At 41.4% G+C, this 20352-nt stretch overlaps 1 protein-coding gene across 1 annotated transcript in view; it reads right to left on the bottom strand.

Moving 5' to 3' along the window:
• Window positions 1-20352, bottom strand: part of LOC122548600 (CUB and sushi domain-containing protein 1-like) — a 2366391-nt gene that overhangs the window by 1472214 nt on the left and 873825 nt on the right. The window lies entirely within an intron of this gene.

Raw genomic sequence — 20352 nt, 5'->3', positions numbered from 1 at the left:
CTGTTAAGAATCTGCTAACACTCTGACAGCTGTTTTGAATACTTTTACATTTATTTTAATGCCATTAATTCAGATGCATATTGTCTCTTTCAATTTCTTATTTCAAATTCACTTCTCTGGACTTTTGTTTTCAGCCTGACTCTCCCTGGTAAGAACAAACTGATATTGTTGGACACTTTATCTGATTTGTTCCTCATGGCGATTGTGCAGAGTCAACCTGAAAGTCGCAATCACCATGTACGAAAAACCTAACTCATTCTTTCTCAGCTTTTGTTCAATATATGCTTTCTTATGTATTGGTTTGATAACAAAGTAACCATTTTTTAAGAAGGTACAAGATGAATCCTTTTCGCACTCGCAGTACGTGAAGTATACAACAATTAATTAAGTCATCAAAAACTGTTAATTACTCTAAATTGTGTGAAAGAAGGAGTTAAAAAAAATCTCCACAACATTGTGAGGAATCAGGAAGGGTGGCAAAATGCATTTCCAAAATGTCAACGAAATTATCCAAAGGACAAATCATAAATCATGGTCACTTAACTCTGCGCTGAAATATATGGCAATTGTGAAATCTGTGGCTCAGCATTGGCAGCTTATTAAATCTGACAGGACATTAAATAGGGGTCGGAATGTCATCAAGTCTGTCTTCTCAAGCTACACATTTAATAATATTCTGATGTCATGCTCCATTAAAGGACTAGTGAAGTTTAAATTAAACAACGGGCATCTATGAAAATAGAAGACGTATTGATTTATATTAACTTCCAGACTGGCTGATTTGAGGCACATTTCCACCCACCTCTGCACTTGTTCATGTCTAACAATAGTTTCTAAGAGGAGTAAACAAACCTAAGTGATGGTAATATAATTGGGTCACATTCATGATGCCAGTTACTTAAAAAAAAACTGCTTATCGTGCTATAAATTTATTGTTTGCTACAAAGAGACATCAATCTTCAGTTGCAAAGCCAAAAGTGTGGATTTTCGAAAAATGCCAATAACTGAGTCAGACAGAAACTTGAGTTGAATTTTACTAGCCACTGAGTGTCAAGCTTGGAGATGTTTACTGGGGGCAGGGGATTTGGTGTGGGATAACCAGGAATGGCAGTATTACAATACCTCCCTTAAGCATTCAGGCTGTGACTGAAGTTTCCCTCTTTCAGTGAGCAGCCAATTTAAGTAATTAAGCCCTGAATTTGGATGAAATCTTTTTGGATTGCAGGCATTCTGCTTCCAGTGGAATTGTGGGCTTTTGTGGTGCAGTGGTAGTGTCAAACGCTTTGAGACTAGAGGCATGGGTTCAAGGGCCACCTGCTCCAAAGAGGTGTGCAATAAATTCTCTGGAGCTAGTTGATTAGAAAGTACCTAGAAATGGAAACGGATATCTGCTTTAATACATGGAGGGGCTACCAGCTTAATCGAGGCAGGCACTGTTACAAAGGCAATGGGAGCAGTTGAACCGGAGGCTCCATTGTCTTTTGGAGAGCTACCAACAGCAAATGCTGTGCCCACGGCTCAAAACATTCCTATTGGACAGCTTTCCCCAACTGCTCTGAGTGACCAATCTGCTTGGCCCTTTCTGAATTTACACCTCAAGTAATGCAACAAGGGTGCCTCCACTTTAAGGCACTGTTGAGGTTTCTTCCTGTCTCAGTAGTGTTCACCTCTACTTGGGGAGGCTGCCAAGGTCCAAGTGTTGCCAGCCTTGCTGTTGGGCCAACGTGATTGGAAACCTGACCATCATCCATAACAAGATTGCAATATCTCAGAAGTGGCTAAATAGGGGGCTACCTCTGTGGAAAATAGCTCTTACCTCAAGTAGGTGTCAGTTTCAAAACTCTATTTGTTTTTAGCATGGCATTCCTGAAACCAGCAGGAAAATATTTCCCTTTGTCTTCCCAATCCCTGAATTATGCTAACGCTGAACTTTGATCATTTGAAGTTCTATGAAGGTAAAACATTTCTTGGTGAGAATTCAGGACTTATTTAAAAAATCACTTTGTGGTCATCAAATAGTACACTGAAATCAACAGTCAGGATAATGTCATCATTTTTCTCTCGCAAATATTGCAAGAATAATTTAATTGCAACTAAAAACTTTATTTGTTATGGGGAAAAAAAACTCATTTAAAAATGGTATTCTACACCCTGAATTGAAAATAATCTTCTCTTTCTTAAGATCTGTACAAGTCTGAACTTGACAAGTTTATCAGGCATGCAGGCGGGGCACAATGGCTCACTGGTTAGCACTGCTGCCTCACAGCACCAGGGATCTGGATTTGATTCCAGCCTTGGGCAACTGTCTGTGTGGAGTTTGCACATTCTCCCTGTGTCTGTGTGGGCTTCTACCGGGTGCTTCAGTTTCCTTCCACAGTCCAAAGATGTGCAGGGTAGGAGAATTGGCCATGCTATATTGTCCATAGTGTTCAGGATGTGTAGGTTAAGTGTATTAGTCAGGGGTAAACGTACAGTAATAGGGGAGGGGAATGGGTCAGGGTAGATTACTGTTCGGAGGGTCGGTGTGGACTTGGTGGGCCAAATAGCGTGTTTCCACCCTGTGGGGATTCAATGATTCTATGAACTGACAACTAATCAATCAGTCTGCCAAATCCAAAATGACTTTGGTAACAACTGATTGGATTAAGAGGGTGATTTTATTATAACCTTATGTTTAAAAAAATCTAGATGCAAAGAATATACTGACACTGGGGTGAATTTGCTGTGCTTCAATTTCACCTACATCCAGAGACCCATAAATCATCTTGTAACATTTAGAAATTCTGTATTTGCTTGTTTTGATGCAGAAGCCTCAAGATAGATTCAATAAAAAGAAATAACTTGCATTTATTTAACACCTTTTTACTGCCTCAGGAGAACATAAAGTGCTTTGTAGTCAATTAAGTACCTTCTGAAGTGGAATCACAGAGTTGTAAGTTAGGAAAAGCTGCAGATGATTTGCAAAACAGGTTCCACAAACAGCAATGAAATAGGGGTGGCATGATGGCACAGTGGTTAGCACTGCTGCCTCACAACACCAGGGTCCCATGTTTGGTTCCAGCCTCAGGTGACCGTCTGTGTGGAGTTTGCACATTCTCCGCGTGTCTGTGTGGGTTTCCTCCCACAATCCAAAGATGTGCAGATCAGATGAATTGGCCATGTTAAATTGCCCATTAGTCAGAGGGAAATGGGTCTGGATGGATTACTCTTCGGAGGATCGGTGTGGGCTGGTTGGGCCGAAGGGCCTGTTTCCACACTGTAGAAAATCTAATCTAATATTTGGGACATAATTGGTTTGAATGATGCCAATAGAAGAATAAATGTCAGGTGAATGCTGAAGATACACTTTTGTTCTCCTTCCTTTTGCACTTGGGAAGGAAAAGATGAGTCTGCAGAACCAATAGCCTGACTTGTACTGTGCTTTTATGAAACCGACTATAAGATGGATACCTTCGGTGAGTGCCCAGGGCTAGGGATCAGAAGACTACCATAAGCCACATCAGTGTAGTTTTGCATTTCTACCCAAACATTCAACTTCTGATTCAAAAAGCAAACAAATTGCACATGTTATCACTTACACTAAGCTATCCAAGTTACTCAACAAGCACAGAACAGAAATTGTGCATTCACAGTTCAATATTCTCATTAATCAATGCATAGTCTTCAAATCTTATTGGTCTGTTAATGGGGTGTGGGTGTGTGTTTGTGTGTGTCTATGCATTGTTAATTAGATGTTGTTCCTTCTTCCAAAAGTATCCATCTCATTGGCACTTGTTGTTGCTAGAAGAATTGTTATTCCATTTTAATTGATGTACTGTGGACTTCTGGGATTGATGGTTAATCAATGGCTGATCTATGATCCAGACATGTGATAAGTTCACACATTTATGAATTCCAACATCGCATATGTTGGAAATCAAAGTCCATTCATCACTGAATTTTCCTGTAATTTAATCTGTAGCAAATTATAGCAGCAAATACCATTCCAAATTTCTTGCAAACGGAAACAGAAGGATACAATCATAAGAATCACTGAGGTCATGCTGCCCCATTGAATCAGTGTCATCAATTTATCTTGTGTTATATGTACTTTAGTATAAGTACATTGATTTGGAATTTTTTTACAAAAAGAATGGAAAACTAATACACAGGCAAAAGTGAGCAAGGGAATAATGGTCATCCTGCTGTCATGTGTAGCTGGCACATAGTCATTCGCTGAGGGGGTGTACACAGATGATAGACACAGCATAGTTTGCTAGCCCCCAAAATGATGTACATCAAAGGTACATTGGAGAGGGAAGATCCAGGGAAATGAACCACCATCTTCTTGGGAGACGACAAGCAATTTCCTAACATCAGTCTAAGAGAACAGTAAAGATAACCAAAAAAGATGGCCAGACATCAGGGACAAACACTCCATCACTTCAAACCACTGCCCCACCTCTTGTTTCAACAGAATGGCTTCAGGATCAGTAAAGCATTCTCCTTGGTCATAAGTAGTATAAGAAATACATTTCTTACAGTTCTTGACTTTTTGGTGAAACCTTGTGCTGTTAGAAGGTGACCTATGTACTTAACTTTGATTACTTTAATTGCATTTTTTTTTTGTTCAGGGTCTTCTGGTGAGCCCTTCTGAGCAGTCTTATTAGATTTTGATCATAGTCAGCAATGGCATCTTCCACTGTGTTTTCGCATTAATAAATTAGCAGATCACTCACTGCTGTTTTCGCTTTGAAAAGATCACTACTTTAAGTTGACTGTGCTGACATTTCTATGGTGTAGTGGACATGCCAAAAATGGCATGCAATACCATCTGTATCTATCGAACAATGACCAGAATGATGCTGGAAAGCTGTTGCTGTTATCCAACTGAACTAGCCAGTTACCATAATTTGCAACAAAGTCAGTGAAGAATTTTGCCTTTGCAGATTGTGGCAAAATTCCTTTGGTTGGCATAGAAAAAGGAGATTTCTTCAGAGTTTTATTTATTATTGTGATTCAATGCATTCAAGCTTTCAAGTTTGTTTCACAGAAAACATGCTATTAATTGAATCTGTAAGTCGTTTCTGGAAGTAATTTGTTTGCCAGATGCTGAACTAGTCTTACACTCTTCAGCTATTTCAGGATGATTTTCGCCAGGGTGACAACGTAAACCTATGAACACATTGCTATAGTTCTCCGGAGTTTGTTTTGTAGTCAATGGCTCACTGTGTCATGACTGGAAGTCTTTTTGGCACATTAAGGGTTACCAGTCTAAGGTTTGGACTTCCTCCAGCTGAGATAAGTAGCTTTTGCATATCATCTGTGACCTGCCAGATCTTCATTCTTGACATTGCAATGGGCTTTCAGAAAAAATTGTCTCTTCAACTTGAATATTTTGATATCATATAGCCTTTATCTTGTGTTACAGGGCTTAATTTTTCACTGCTTTGAGGATTTGAGCTATAAGGAGAGGTTGAATAGGCTGGGGCTGTTTTCCCTGGAGCATGAAGGCTGAGGGGTGACCTTATAGAGGTTTTTAAAATTAGAGGAGCATGGATAGGATAAATAGACAAAGTCCTTTCCTTGGGTGGGGGAGTCCAGAACTAGACGTCATAGGTTTAGGGTGAGAGTGGAAAGATATAAGAGACCTAAGGGGCAACTATTTCATGCAGAGGGTGATACGTATATGGAATGAACTGCAAGAGTAAATGGTTAAGGCTAGTACAATTACAATATTTAAAAGGGTGGGTATATGAACAGGAAGGTATTGGAGGAATATGGGCCTGGTGCTGGCAGGTGGGACTAGATTGGGTTGGGATATCTGATCGGCATGGACGAGTTGCCCTGAAGGGTCTATTTCCATGCTGTACATCTCTATGTCTCTAAGTCTCTGAATGTTTTGATGTTTCACAAAGTACTGCTGTCAATTTGAAACTGTATGATGACTTTATGTTGTTTTTCTGCAGTCACCATTTCAATAGTCACAAACCATTTCCCACCTATCAACCTGACTGATCCAACTTGTTTAATGGTGTAGAGTGATTTATCTGAATCTTCGGTTTATATCTCTTCAGTGGCCTGTTTGTTGTGCGTCATTTTAGCCAATATTTGCGTGAAAAATGATTTAACTTCCTGGGTGAAAACACTACTTTCAGAAGCAAATTCTTATCTTGTGTTAATACAATGCCAATTCTGCAATATTTCCAACAGTTGGTGGGAGGAAAATCCAGATTGAATTTTCGCTTATCTAGCACAAAATGATACTCCAAAGTAAATTAGAAACAAATCGTTCTCTCAGAACAAACTGTAAGATGATTTTCACTTTTCATACCAATGGATTTATAATCTTTGTGCAGTTAGTAAAATTTATGCCATCAGATTTTTGCTTGTATCGATTACTCCAATGCAATCTAGTTCTCACAATGAATTTGCTTGAAGTTTTAACTGTATGATTAAAAAAGGTCTGATAAAATCAGCCTCAGTCCAAGAGGAAGGAGATATGTGATGGTCATCGTGTAAGTTTTCTCTTGTAAACGATCTCAATATAAGAAGTCATTAGACTTGAGCCTTGTTATTGCTTTTCACAACATTCATTATGATTGTATATTTCTTGTTCAGACCTTGTGACTATTAAGAGCAATACTATTCACATGAATATCAAAGTGAGAAAACCCAAAGTGTAATTAAGAGCACATACAAAATAAATTTGACATGTTTTTCTATGAATTTAATGTCACGGTCATGATACATTCATGCTTTTTGAAATCAATCACCACATCACACTTCTACAATTCTCAGAACGCATCTGTGTTCACAAATGGAATGAAGAAGATACCAAGACTTTTGGCAGTGTAACTATTTACAATGCAGGTTAATGATAACCCTGTGCTATGCAACAATACTGTTAACATGTATTGTATTGCTTCTTAATTGAATTGCATGGGTTTGTTGAAATGCTAGTGAGTATCGAGTTCATTGCAATGACTAATAAATAAAGCTTCCTAGCTCTATCACAGATAGTTGGGAATCCACTCTATAGTGTTAGTTGCTGTAAGGACATAGGTAAATTAAGTCATACAAATTCCTTCATTTATAAGTCTTGTGCAATAGATGTGAATAAAGGAGCCTCTAATAGAGTCTTTCATGCTTTTGTTTTGTGGCTCTTTTTGTTAATTTTTAATTGCCTGTATATAACCTGCACTTAAAATATATCGTAAGATCTTGGCAGCTAAATAACTGCTTATTGCGGTTGTTTAGACTAGCTCTACTATTTTGGGACAGATGATTCTCTATTCAAAACAAATGAGCAAACTATAACAGCAATAATTTCAGGAGAACATGTTGGTTGTTTATTAAAAATGTTTTTATCTCCCTATATAGCACTTCTTTACAACAGTAATTTTGTATTTATAAAGCTTCATTAACATAGTGAAAAATGTCCCCTTCAGAATAACATTTTGAGACAGCCAATAGAGAAATATTAAGTCAGGTGACCAAAAGTTTGGACAAAGAGATAGATGATAAGGAATAGAAGAGAGGAGGAGGGAGAGGTGAAGGGTGAAAATTACAGAATTTAAATTCTAGGCAATTAAGATCCAGCCACCAGTAGTGAAGTGATAGAAGTCAGGGATGTGCATGGAACATGAACTATTTGCAGCCCATATTCTATATATTTTGGCTTAAAGGAACCACACATCACCCCTGCCTTGAAGTGGGTGCTTCAAATTGCAATAATCCCAATGTTAGAACTCAACAACACTTCTGGATCTTGTAACATTTTTTGTTTTTTTTTAATCCAGGTTAAAACTGAACCATGTCCTTAAGGGGACATGGTCTTCCTGAATATATGTTTGACAAAGAAAGAAGATGTGCATATTATAGTCAGACACAGATAATACAAAGTGCTGCTCAACAAAATTTACGTGAAAGCAGCTTTGTGATTACAGCAAATACATTTTTCCATGAATATAGCATTCTCTATCAATATAGAACATTCTACATCTCACTTTGCTGAGTGGCCTGTGTCCGATCATATCTCATCAAATTGATCTGTAATGCTGCTGAAATCTTTGGTATCGCTAACCGACAGATCTGAGTTTAAGCAAAGAAAGGAAAGGAAGAGCAAGATTGCCCTTTCCTACAGTCTGCGGCAGGTGGTGTTTCTATCCATGACTGGCAGCTATCATGTCAGTGCTGCTTCAAAAATCTGATACTTCCGTCTTCCTTCTTTCAATTAACGATATCAGATTTACTCTTGTTTCCTTTCCAACAATTTTCATTTCTCTTGTGACTCAAACTGGGATTTCACTCTGTAGATGTGGAGTTCGACTAGTAATGCTAATACTCCCATTGGCATTAAGAGTTCTGGGTTTCACATTATAGCAGGGATGTGAGAGGGTACTGAGGAGATTTACCAGGATGTTGTCTGACTGGAGAGTTTACAAACAGAGATTGAGAAGGCTGCAATTGTTTTCCTTCAAGCAGAGGAGATTGAGAGGGAACATGATTCAAGATGTCTAAAATTGAAGTCATAGGGTAGACAGGAAGAAACTTTTCCCTTTTGTGGAAGGATCATAGACTTAAGGTACGGAACTGAAGGGTTAGAGGGGTGTGAGGAAAAGTATTTTTACTTAGAGGATGTTGGAAACTAGAACTCACTGCCTATAAAGGGTGGTAGAGGCAAAAACCCTCATATCTAAATGTTTATTAAATGTTGTGCACTTGTGATGCCAAGGCATATGGGCCAATTGCTGGAAAGTGGGATTAGAATAGTTATTTGGTTGTTTTTGAAGATGTGTGGCTGTTCCAGATCTAGTCCTGCCCTTCTCTGGTAATGTGATTTGACAATTGTGAAATGTGTCATCAATATCCACTGAAAACCCAGTCGCAGCAGTGAAATTGAAATTGAACTCTGTCTTCAGTTCCATAGGGAACAGTGTCTTCCTCCAGATGAACAACAATGGAAGTGGAGTGGCATAAATGTATACCAATATTGACCTGCAACATGCTGCGACTATTTATAAAACAACTCTTAATCATTACTTGATGAGCAAACAGGAATTGTAATATCAGCAATATTTTGTTAATGTGGATATCAGAGTACATTATTAGATTGTGTACTTTATTTCTCATCACCTTCACCTGGAAAAGGAGAATGACACTGAAAGGAAATCATCCTAATTAAATCCATATCTCCTCTGATAGCTTATTTGTGTGCACAATAAAACAGTTTTTGTAATATATGTGTTCACTCTCAGCGTAAAAGCACAAAGTGCTACCACTGATATTGAGTCAATAGCAGCTACCAAGTCTTTTGTCAAAGAAGCTTTTGTGTCAGCTAACTTGCTGGCCACTTCCTGCCGTGTACAGCTAGAATGCTCTGAGAAGTCTTCATTCAGGTCATACAAATCATCTTCTTCTTTGAGTTGCTGGGGAGCAGGCGAATACAAATATTCTGGTCACAAAAGGCTAAATTTCTTAAGTTTCAATGAGTTACCACCAGGATGTCATGAACTAACCTTAACCATTTTGGTGACCTTTTTAATTGTTTTCTTCTCCTGTCCACCATTGTTCATCAGTCAATGTTCTTCCCTTTTTGTCTAACCTCATGCTGGTGTATGAGTACGAGGTCACACAGTGACCTCTTGTACCCCCTGCCAGACAGCTGTCATTCAACTAAATGATAGCAGACTAATTTGCCAAGACTGTTTGTCACTTAGTCCGAAATTGGCCTTTATTCCTACGAGTTAAGGCAGAATTATAGAACTATAGAGATGTACAGCATGGAAACAGACCCTTCAGTCCAACTTGTCCATGCCGACCAGATACCTAAATTAATCTAATTCCATTGTTAGCACTTGGCCCATATCCCTCTAAACTCTTCCTATTCGTATAACCATCTAGTTTCCTTTTAACTGTTGTAATTGGACCAGCCGCCACCACTTCCTCTGGCAGCTGATTCCATACATGCACCACCCTCTGCGCAATAAAGTTGCCCCTTAGATCCCTTTTAAATCTCTCCCCTCTCACCTTAAACTTACATCATCTCGTTCTGGACTCCCCCACTGCAGGGAAAGGACCTTGTCGACTTATCCTATCCATACCCCTCGTGATTTTTAAAAACTCTATAAGGTCACTTCTCAGCCTCCAACGCTCCAGGGAAAATAGCCCCAACCTATTCAGCCTCTCCCTATTGCTCAAATCCTCCAACCATGGCAACATCCTTGTAAATCTGAACCCTTTCAAATTTCACAACATCCCTTCTAATAGGAGGGAGACTAGAATTGCACACAGTATTCCAACAGTGGCCTAACCAATGTCCTGTACAGCTGCAACATGACCTCCCAACTCGAAAACCCAATGCTTTGACTAACAAAGAAAAGCATACCAATACCTTCCTCACTGTCCTATCTATGGTATGTGGAGAGCCTTGATTCTTATTCCTAACTGATAACTAGTGGGCACTTACTGCTTTCAGCTAAGTACAGGAAGCGACTTGGTTGTGATCCCCTCCAAAATCAATCAGCCTGCCAATATTCAAAAGTTTGCATAATTTATATAGATTTTCCTAAGGGCTTTTACTAAGGTGAAACAGAAGAGACAAATGAGTAAGGTTGAAGAATGTGGAGTCAGGTGACAAGTAGCAGAATAATTTGCTTGTTGGCATCATAGCAGAAAGCAGTGTGGCAGAATGAAGAAAATGGGCCCCACAGGCATTGTAGCTGGACAACTGCTTCTTGCTATTTACACTTTGTTTAAAAATTATGATTAGAAATAAAAAAAAAGGAAAAATGTCCGATTTCGTGAAGGCACCAAATTGCTGACGGTGTCTAGTCAATGTGGAGTCGAGCTGCAAAAAAATTCTAGGAGGCTATTAGTGAATGTCAAACAATTGACAAAGGTAAATGTGTTCACAGATAAACGTGAGGTGTTGCTAAGAAAAATAAGGGCACATTATGTGGAAAGTAAACAGGATAGAGGAGCATAAGATTGTGAGACTACAAATACGCAAAGCAATGTAAGTAATGACAGGCTAACTAGGGTATAAAATAAAACCAAACACAAGAATTCCTTTTAAAAGCCATAGATTTGAAAAACAGGAAAATTATGCTAAATTTATATTAACCTTTGTTTAGATCAAACAAAACACTGTGTACAGATTTCAGTACCATGTTATTGAAAGGGCATAGAGGCACTGGAGAGGATACAGAAATGCAAGGGTACACCTATCAGGAGAGAGTTAAATTTGGATCTCTTTTCCTGTGGCAGATGGATGCTGATGGGCGGCCTAGCAGAAGTCTTTAAAATTATGAAAGGTTTTTCAATAGAGAAATACAAAGTAAGAGGTTCCACTTGCTGGGAAAGAGCAAAACCATAAGTTATCAATGTAAAATGGTCACCAATTAAATAAACAGGGATTTATGAGAAAGCTCTTCTCCTTGAAAATGGGGAGAAGGTAGAATTTCCCAGCACAAGGAGTGGATACATTTGATTGGATGCTAAATAAACAAATAGAGTAAGAGGGATGGAGAATTAAATGATACAGTGAGCTGAGGAAAGATAGCAGGATATTTGCATGGAATTTAAATGCTTTATAGACTACTTGGACTGAATGGTCCATTTCTATATGACATATTTAACATAATATTTACGAAGCTTGAATTTGAAGAATGGCTAATTGAGTGAGGCATTGGAGGGTTCACAGGTCCTGAAGAATTCTACATCAACAGCATCCAGGCAGGATGATATTTCAGAGCATTTATTGTGGACTGCTCCAGAATGTGCTTTCCTTGTGCGACAAACTGTATGCCCAAAATTACCTTCTCTGCAGCCCCACCCCCCCTCCCATTTATCTCTCCACCCCTGAGGCTCCCAGCCTCATTCCTAATGAAGAGCTTTTGCCTGAAACATCGATTCTGCTGCTCCTCGGATACTGCCTGACCTGCTGTGATTTTCCAGCACCACACTGTCGACTCTAAGGTCCAGCATCTGCAGTCCTCACTTATGCCTTTTTAGCCAAAATTAATCTTAGCCTCAACTACATTGAGAGATGTCACAAGTGTACTTTAGGATCCATGGAGACATTATGCTACCGGGAGGAAGTTTGGCTGCCATAAGGCAGCTTCCCGTTTAAAAGGCCTGCTACAGTTAAAACCTCCTGAAGACGCAGAGGGGATTGTTTTAAACAGGAAATGAGACATGATTTGGGTAGTTCTTAATGAAAATCTAGAGGGTGTATTTGTCAGAAAGTGTAACTTACATGTTTGGTTAAAGTTTTATATCCTGCAAAAGCATTGTGTGCTCTTGTGCAATTGCAGTAATATTCAACATTAGGAAACTCTTACATTGTATTCTGAAGGCTGTTGCTACAGGGTTAATTAAAGTAAGGACCACTGTGTGAAAGATGCTTTTCCAATCCAGGAGGCCTAATGAAACAAGTTGAGGACATTTGGGGTTGGGGAGTAGGGTCACTGGCTGGGTGTTGGGGTTAAGGTGGGTTCCTTGACACTCAGCTCGGGGAAACCCTATTTTGTGGCTCAGAAAATGGCCACACAAGATCTTAAAGATCAGAATGTGGGGTGGGTGGGAATGGGGGAGGTTGTAGTCATTTCTTCTCATCCATCTTGAAATAAGCTGTGCTCCAAAACAGCAGCTAGCACAGCACTAAACACAGCTAACATTATTAAGCACAAATGAAAGCAGCATTTAAAGTCAAGTTAGGGATCAGGAAAATCAGACATTTTCTAACAATATCTATGTATCTATTAAGTACACTTGTAGGTCACATTTACTTTGATGATGAAAAATGGGCCACATTGGATCAGCACCTACTTTACCTCTCTCCTGACTTTCATTTGAATTGACTACAATGGAAATAAAACCAGAAGTGATATAAAATGGCAAGAAGATTCAATATGGCTTGTTTTACACAATGATCCAAAGTTACATTACTTGGCTATTTCCTACAAGACAACTCTGAGAACTTCGATCAGCAGTGCTGTTATTAGATTATGTCTGGTCTGTATCTTAATTCCATCTACTCAACTGTTTCTTTAATACCAGGGTGTAATAAAAATAAATCGTTTTTGTGCTTGAGTATTCCTGAACACGTTTTTTTCAGGAGAGGATGAGTCAGATTTGGAATCAGGAGCATGAGGAGTTTCTGGGAGCAGTTCCCCCCACTCCCCCCAAGGAGTTTTGAATGTAGGTATCACTGACACTCATTTGCACATTTGATTAAGACAACCAAAAAAGCCGGAAAGGCTATGCTGTTCAGAAGCAACACAATAGCAAGAAATGAACACCTAGATTTTATTAACATTCCATAGATTTTTCGATACTATCTTGGGAGCCAAGTAGCAGATAGTCAGCCCATCTTCAGATGGGAAGGGAAGAGAATTGGTAAAAACAATCAATAAAGATCTCGTTGACTCTGGAGAATCAGTGTAACTTGATAGAATATGAAAAATTGGACTGAATAATTTCACATTTTGTGCCCACAATGGATATCGACCGAATACAGCAAACATATGATGAAGGAATTGTTCTAACCATATGTGTAAGCTTGAGAATAAGCTTATTTATTCACCTCCAAAGTATAATGCCCATTGGCAGTGTGAAATTTTACTATCATGTTCATTGCACATTGCTGTGCTTTTAGGTGACCAGGAAACAAAGCCTCAGCACACTGAGAGAAAACTAATAAATAAAAGCCAAATTGAGCCATTAGCTCTTCAACAGATCATGATGGAGCTGAACTATCAGCTATCTACAGCCCCAAGGGTGATAATTACAGACCAGCTCCTCTCAACAGGCTTTGCTTTCTAAGAGACATGACCTGGTGCTCCATGATTATGCCTCTGTCATTGAAGTGAAGAAGACCTAAAATGGATTGAAATAATTTACTTGCCTTGCATCTTGTTTTCCAAATGGCAATGCTATTTCAGAAAGTGAAGTAACTAGCTCTTGTTGAGTTTTTTAAAAATATGCTGGCTAGCCTTGATCTCAAAACTTAGTTTTCTCAGCATCCAGTGCACCAGGAACAGATAAACAGAAACATTCTGCTTGTGATCCATTTGCATATTTTTGAATTCATTACCATACCGGCAACAATTACAATCAGTGAGTGTGGTAGGGAGCAGCAGTGAAAGCAGCAGCCAGGGTGCTGCAAATTTGGAACTGGTACTGAACCAGAAAAAAGGTGTTATGCGTACGCATTAGCGAGTATTGTAAGAATTTTCCTTTTCTGGCTACAGAGCTTCAATGATGTATTCACCAATGTGTTATTAATTTAAATTGGAATCTAAACAGTATGCTCCAGAACCATAGCTCTATTTTCCTTGATGCTTCAATGCCCTGAGGAGTTATTCTGAACCAAACACTTGCTGGTGAATGATTATAACTGTACATGTTTGAAAATACATTTTGTACACAATGATCAACATTTGGAATACATTCCAGGACAAGGTAATGGAGGCAAAACAACTGAAACGTGTCGAGAAATTGTCATGTCGGGAGACCATAGGCTTGATTTGAATCAAAATAATAATGTTGGAACATTTTTTGGTCCTGCATTTTACATGGGAGCACCACTAGCAAAGCCAGTATGTATTATTTAATTCCAGTAGAGAAGGTGATGGTGAGACATTCTCTTGAAACACTGGTGTAGGTGCATCCACAGTGCTGTTGGGAGGGAGCTAAGAGATATTGATCAAGTGACTATAAAGCAACATCGTTCCAAATTAGAATGGTACATTACTTCATACAAACTTTACAGGTGGTCTTGCATCTATGATTCTGTAGCCATTGTTCTTCCCACTGTTTAAATTTAGAGGTTTGGAACATACTGTTGAAAGTACAAGTTGCTGTCACATGCCTTGGAGATGGCACACACCACCACCACTGCGAAATGCTAATGGAGTGAGTTAATGTTTCAAATACGTGGGGCAATGGTGAAGTGGGTGGCTTTGTCCTGGAAGGCGTTAAACAACTTAAGTGTCATTGGAATTGCATTCATCCAATCAAGTGGGCAGATTTCCAATATACTCCTGATACCCCAAATCCTGATGCACAGGAATTCGTAGCCTCTGATCTGCTGATGTAACGACAGCATTTATGTGGCTGGACTTGAGTGGTGCTGGAAAAGCACAGCAGGCCATGCAGCATCTGAGGAGCAGGAAAATCGACGTTTCGGGCAAAAGCCGATCAGGGATGAAGGCAGGGAGCCTCCAGGGTGGAGAGATAAATGGAAGGGGGGTGGGGCTGGGAAGAAGGTAGCAAAGAGTACAATAGGTGGTTGGAGTTGGGGATGAAGGTGATAGGTCAGAAAGGAGGGTGGAACGGATAGGTGGGAAGGAAGATTGGCAGTTAGGATAGGTCATGAGGATGGTGCTGAGCTGGAAGATTGGAACTGGGGTGAGGTAGTGGGAGGGGAAATGAAGAAACTGGTAAAATCCACATTGATATCCAGGTGTTGAAGTGTTCCGAGGCAGAAGATGAGGCGTTCTTCCTCCAGGATGGTAAGGGAGTGGCGGTGGCGGAGGCCCAGGCCCTGCATTTCCTCGGCAGAGTGGGAGGGGGAGTTAAGATGTTGGGCCACGGGGCAGTGTGGTTGATTGGTGCGGGTGTCTCGGAGATGTTCCCTGAAGCGCTCTGCCAGGAGGCGTCCGAACTCCCCAATGTAAAGGAGACCGCAATGGGAGCAACGGATACAATAAATGACATAGGTGGATGTGCAGGTGAAACTTTGATGGATGTGGAAGGCTCCTTTGGGATCTTGGATGGAGGTGAGGGAGGAGGTGTGGGTGCAGGTTTTTCAATTCCTGCGGTGACAGGGGAAGGTGCCAGGAGGGGAGGGTGGGTTGTTGGGGGGCATGGACCTGACCAGGTAGTCAAGAGGGAACAGTCTTGGAAAGCGGAAAGGGGTGGGAAGGGAAATAGATCCCTGGTGGTGGGGTCCGTTTGGAGGTGGCGGAAATGTCAGCGGATGATGTGGTTTATGCGAAGGTTGGTAGGTTGGAAGGTGAGCACGAGGGGGGTTCTGTCCTTGTTACGGTTGGAGGGGTGGAGTTTGAGGGCGGAGGTGCGGGACGTGGATGAGATGCAATGGAGGGCATCTTCAACCACGTGGGAAGGGAAATTGCGGTCTTTAAAAAAGGAGGCCATCTGCTGTGTTCTGTGCTGGAACTGGTCCTCCTGGGAGCAGATACGGTGGAGGCGAAGGAATTGGGAATACAGGATGGCATTTTTGCATGGGTTAGGGTGGGAAGAGGTGTAATCCACGAAGCTGTGGGAGTTGGTGGGTTTGTAAAAAATGTCAGTGTCAATTCGGTCATCATTGATGGACTTGGAGAGGCCCAGGAAAGGGAGGGTGGTGTCAGAGATGGTCCAGGTGAATTTAAGGTCGGGGTGGAATGTATTGGTGTAGTTGATGAACTGCTTAACCTCCTCGCGGGAGCACGAGGTGACGGTGATGCAGTCATCAATGTAGCGGGAAAGAGGTGGGGAGTGGGGCTGGTGTAACCACGGAAGATGGACTGTTCTACGTAGCCGAGAAAAAGACAGGCATAGCTGGGGCACATGTGGGTGCCCATGGCTACCCCTTTGTCTGGAGGAAGTGGCAGGATTCGAAGGAGAAATTGTTAAGGGTGAGGACCAGTTTGGCCAAATGAATGAGAGTGTCACTGGAAGGTTACTGTTGGGGATGTCAAGAGAGGAAGAAACGGAGAGCTTGGAGGTCCTGGTCATGGCACATGGAGGTTTGGAGGGATTGGATGTCATGTGGCTGGTGCAGTTCAAGTTTTCAATCAAGGGTGACTACCAAGGTGGAGATCATGAGGGATTTAACAATGATAATGCTATTGGATTTAAAGGAAAGATAGTTAAATTCTCTTTAGTTGAAATGGTTATATCCTGGTACTATTGTGACAGGAATGTTAGTAATTACTTGTCAGCCCAAGTCTGGATGTTGTTCACATCTTGCTAAAGTGTAGGAACAGACTACTGTGGAATCATCGGTGAACACTCGCTTCCAGTGGGATGACACTAGCAGATATGCCACTAGCAGATATGCATTCTATTCCCCTTCCTTGTCAGCATTGTGCAGGGACTGTGTCCTCCAAGACACCCTGGCCCATTCCTCCTCCATTCCCAATACCCCCATGGCACCTTTCCATGCAATTGTAGAAAGTGCAAGGTTTGCTCATTTATCTTGTCCCTCCCTCCTCACTACTCAACGCTTCCAGGTGAAGCAACAATTTCCTTGTACTTTATGAAATCTAGCTCATTGCATTGGTTGCTCTCTTCTACATTTGATTAGATTACTTACACTGTGGAAACAGGCCCTTCGGCCCAACAATTCCACACCGACCCTCCGAAGAGCAACCCGCCCCCAGACCCATTCCCCTACATTAACCCCTTCACCTAACACTGCGGGCAATTTAGCACGGCCAATTCACCCAACCTGTACATCTTTGGGCTGTGGGAGGAAACCGGAGCACCCGGAAGAAACCCACGCAGACACAGGGAGAATGTGAAAACTCCACACAGACAGTTGCCTGAGGCGGAAATTGAACCCGGGTCTCTGGTATTGTGAAGCAGCAGTGCTAACCACTGTGCCACCGTGCCGTCCTACTGTGCCACCATGCCACCCTCTGTTTGGCAATCCCTCTGTTCCGTCCGAAAAAATGACGCAGAGCTTCCAGTTGCCTGCCACACCCACTCTATTCCCATGTTAACATTTCTGCTTCAGGTCTGCTGCAGTGCTCCAGCAAAACTTAATGCAAGCTGGAGGAACACCTCATCTGCCACTCAAGTAACAATGGCTCAACTTTGAGTTTAACGATTTCAGAATGTGAACACGCAACATTTCCCACCCCACATACGCCCACCACATTTCCAGACCCTGTTTTGTCTGGTTCCTCCCAGAACAGCCAAGTCATTTTCAACTCTTCACGTTTCCCATTAGCATCCATTCAGCCTTTGTATATCTCCCAGCTTATCATCAGCAATCTCTTTACCTGCTTCTATCTCTGGGTACCATCTGCATCTTTCTGTCTCACAACTCTCCCATCCTCCCATCCTCGCACCACCATTATAGCCACTACCATCAGCACAAATATTACTACTTCCCAACAGCTTTCAGTTCTGTCGAAGGGTCACTGGACTCAAAATGCTGCCAGAACTGCTGAGTTTCTCCAGGAATTTCTGTTTTTGATCCTCATGTCTGATCTTATGATGGCGAGGTAGCATCGATGAAGCAGCTGAAAATGGTTGAGCTCAGGATACCATTAAGGAGCTTCTACAATGAGGTCCTCGGATTGAGATGGTTAATTCTCAAAATCACAATTGTTTTCCTTTTTACAAGTTATGATTCCATTTAGTTGTAAGATTCTCCCCCAGTTTATACTTTGGTGTTGGACAATGAAGTCCCTCAATGCAGGTTAATTCTCGGCCTTGACAGTCCTTTCTCCATCTGGTGTTGAAGAGAGAGGAGTCATGATTCATTAGCAGAAGGACTGTGGTAGGTGATCGGTGGTTTCTCTGGCATCTTCACATAATTCCATGATACTGCATATGTCTGCAATCAATGTCAAAGTTGCCACTACCACCCATTTCTTACTTTACATCATTGTGCCAACACCTCTTCCTAGGGATGATTATGGAGGAGTCTGAAATATAAGCTTTAGTTCTGATTTAACGAATCTGACCATGTCAGACTGGTCCTTGACAGACTTTATGTGGTTTTTACCACAGCAGTGTAGTTAGCTCCCAACTTTCCTTTAAATGGTCTAGGATTCTGCAGTAAAGCTAAGAGTAAAGTTAGATAGACCATCCACTATTGCCATAAACATGAGAAATGATAAAGACACATCATGCACACTACACTCTGCAAAATCCTTTTCAATGTCATCTAGGGATATATCTCAAGATTGGGAGAGCTTCCCCAAGACTGGTCCTTGGGGAAGCATGAGGGCAGGCCTCTCAATGGCTAGTGCAACAACAGTAAGATTATTTCATGGGTAGCTAAGCTTGAATGATTGAGCTAAGAATGGTTGAAATCAACCAGGAGGAAGAGAGGACTGCAGATGCTGGAGATCAGAGTTGAAGAGCGTGGTGCTGGAAAAGCACAGCCAGTTAAACAGTATCTGAGGAGCAGGAAAATCAATGTTTTGGGCATACGCCCTTCAGGAATGAGGCTTGTGGGCCAAGGGGGCTGAGAGATAAAGGGGAGGGAATGGAGCTGGGGGAGGATGAGGTGTTCTTTTTCAGGCATCGGGTGGTTAGGGTTTGGTGATGGAGAAGGCCCAGGACCTGCATAGCGGTGGAGGAGGCCTTGGCAAGGCATTTCCTGGGCCTCCTTCATCACCAAACCCTAACCACCCAACGCTGGAGGAAGAATGCCTCATCTTCTGCTTGGGACCCTCCAACCACATGGGATCACCGTGGATTTCAATAATTTCCCCATTTCCCCTCCCTCCACCTCATCCCAGTCCCAATCTTCCAACTCGGCACCACCCTCTTAAATGGTCCTACCTATTTATTTTCCGTTCCACCTATCTGCTCCAACCTTGTCTCTGCCCTATCACTTTCAGCCCGATGTTCATCTACCTGTCACTTTCCCAGCTATCTTTGCCCTAGCCCCACCCCCCTCCCATTTATCTCTCAGCCCCGTTGTCCCACAAGCCTCATTCCTGATGAAGGGCTTATGTTTGAAATGTCAACTCTCCTGCTCCTTGGATGCTGCCTGACCAGCTGTGCTTTTCCAGCACCACACGTTTCGACTAAGAATGGTTGAGTAGCCTTACTTTTCTATGTTCGTTTATGACCTGAAATAAGAACATAACATAAAAATAAGGAGCAGAAGTCAGCAATTCAACCCCTCAAACCTGCTCCAGAATTTGAACCAATCATGACTGCTTTCATCTCGGCCTCAAGTTCATTTCCCCGCCCAATCTCCATAACTCTTCAGACCGCTACTAATTAATAATCTGTCTGTCTCCACCTTTAAATTTACTCAATGTCCCAATATCCCCTGCACTCTGGGGCAGTGAATTCCACAGATTCATGATCCTTTGAGAAAAGCAATTTTTCCTCATCTTTGTTTTAAATCTGCTAACCCCTTATCCTAAAACTATGACCTCTTATTCTAGATTGCCCTGCATGTCTACTTTGTTAATCCCTTTGGCGACTGAGGTACCTCAATGAGAACTCCAGCGTTTCTTCTAAACTCTGGAGAATATGGCATAAACTACTCAACCTCTCCTTATAAGACAAGCTCCTCATCTTCAGAATCAATTATTTCTTCTGAACTGCCTCTAATACAACAACTTCCCTGTTCAAATATGGGAACCAAAATTGTATGCAATACTC

The sequence above is a fragment of the Chiloscyllium plagiosum genome, chromosome 3 (assembly GCF_004010195.1).
Source record: "Chiloscyllium plagiosum isolate BGI_BamShark_2017 chromosome 3, ASM401019v2, whole genome shotgun sequence".
Classification (NCBI taxonomy): domain Eukaryota; kingdom Metazoa; phylum Chordata; class Chondrichthyes; order Orectolobiformes; family Hemiscylliidae; genus Chiloscyllium; species Chiloscyllium plagiosum.
This window is presented reverse-complemented; position numbering and strand designations above follow the sequence as displayed.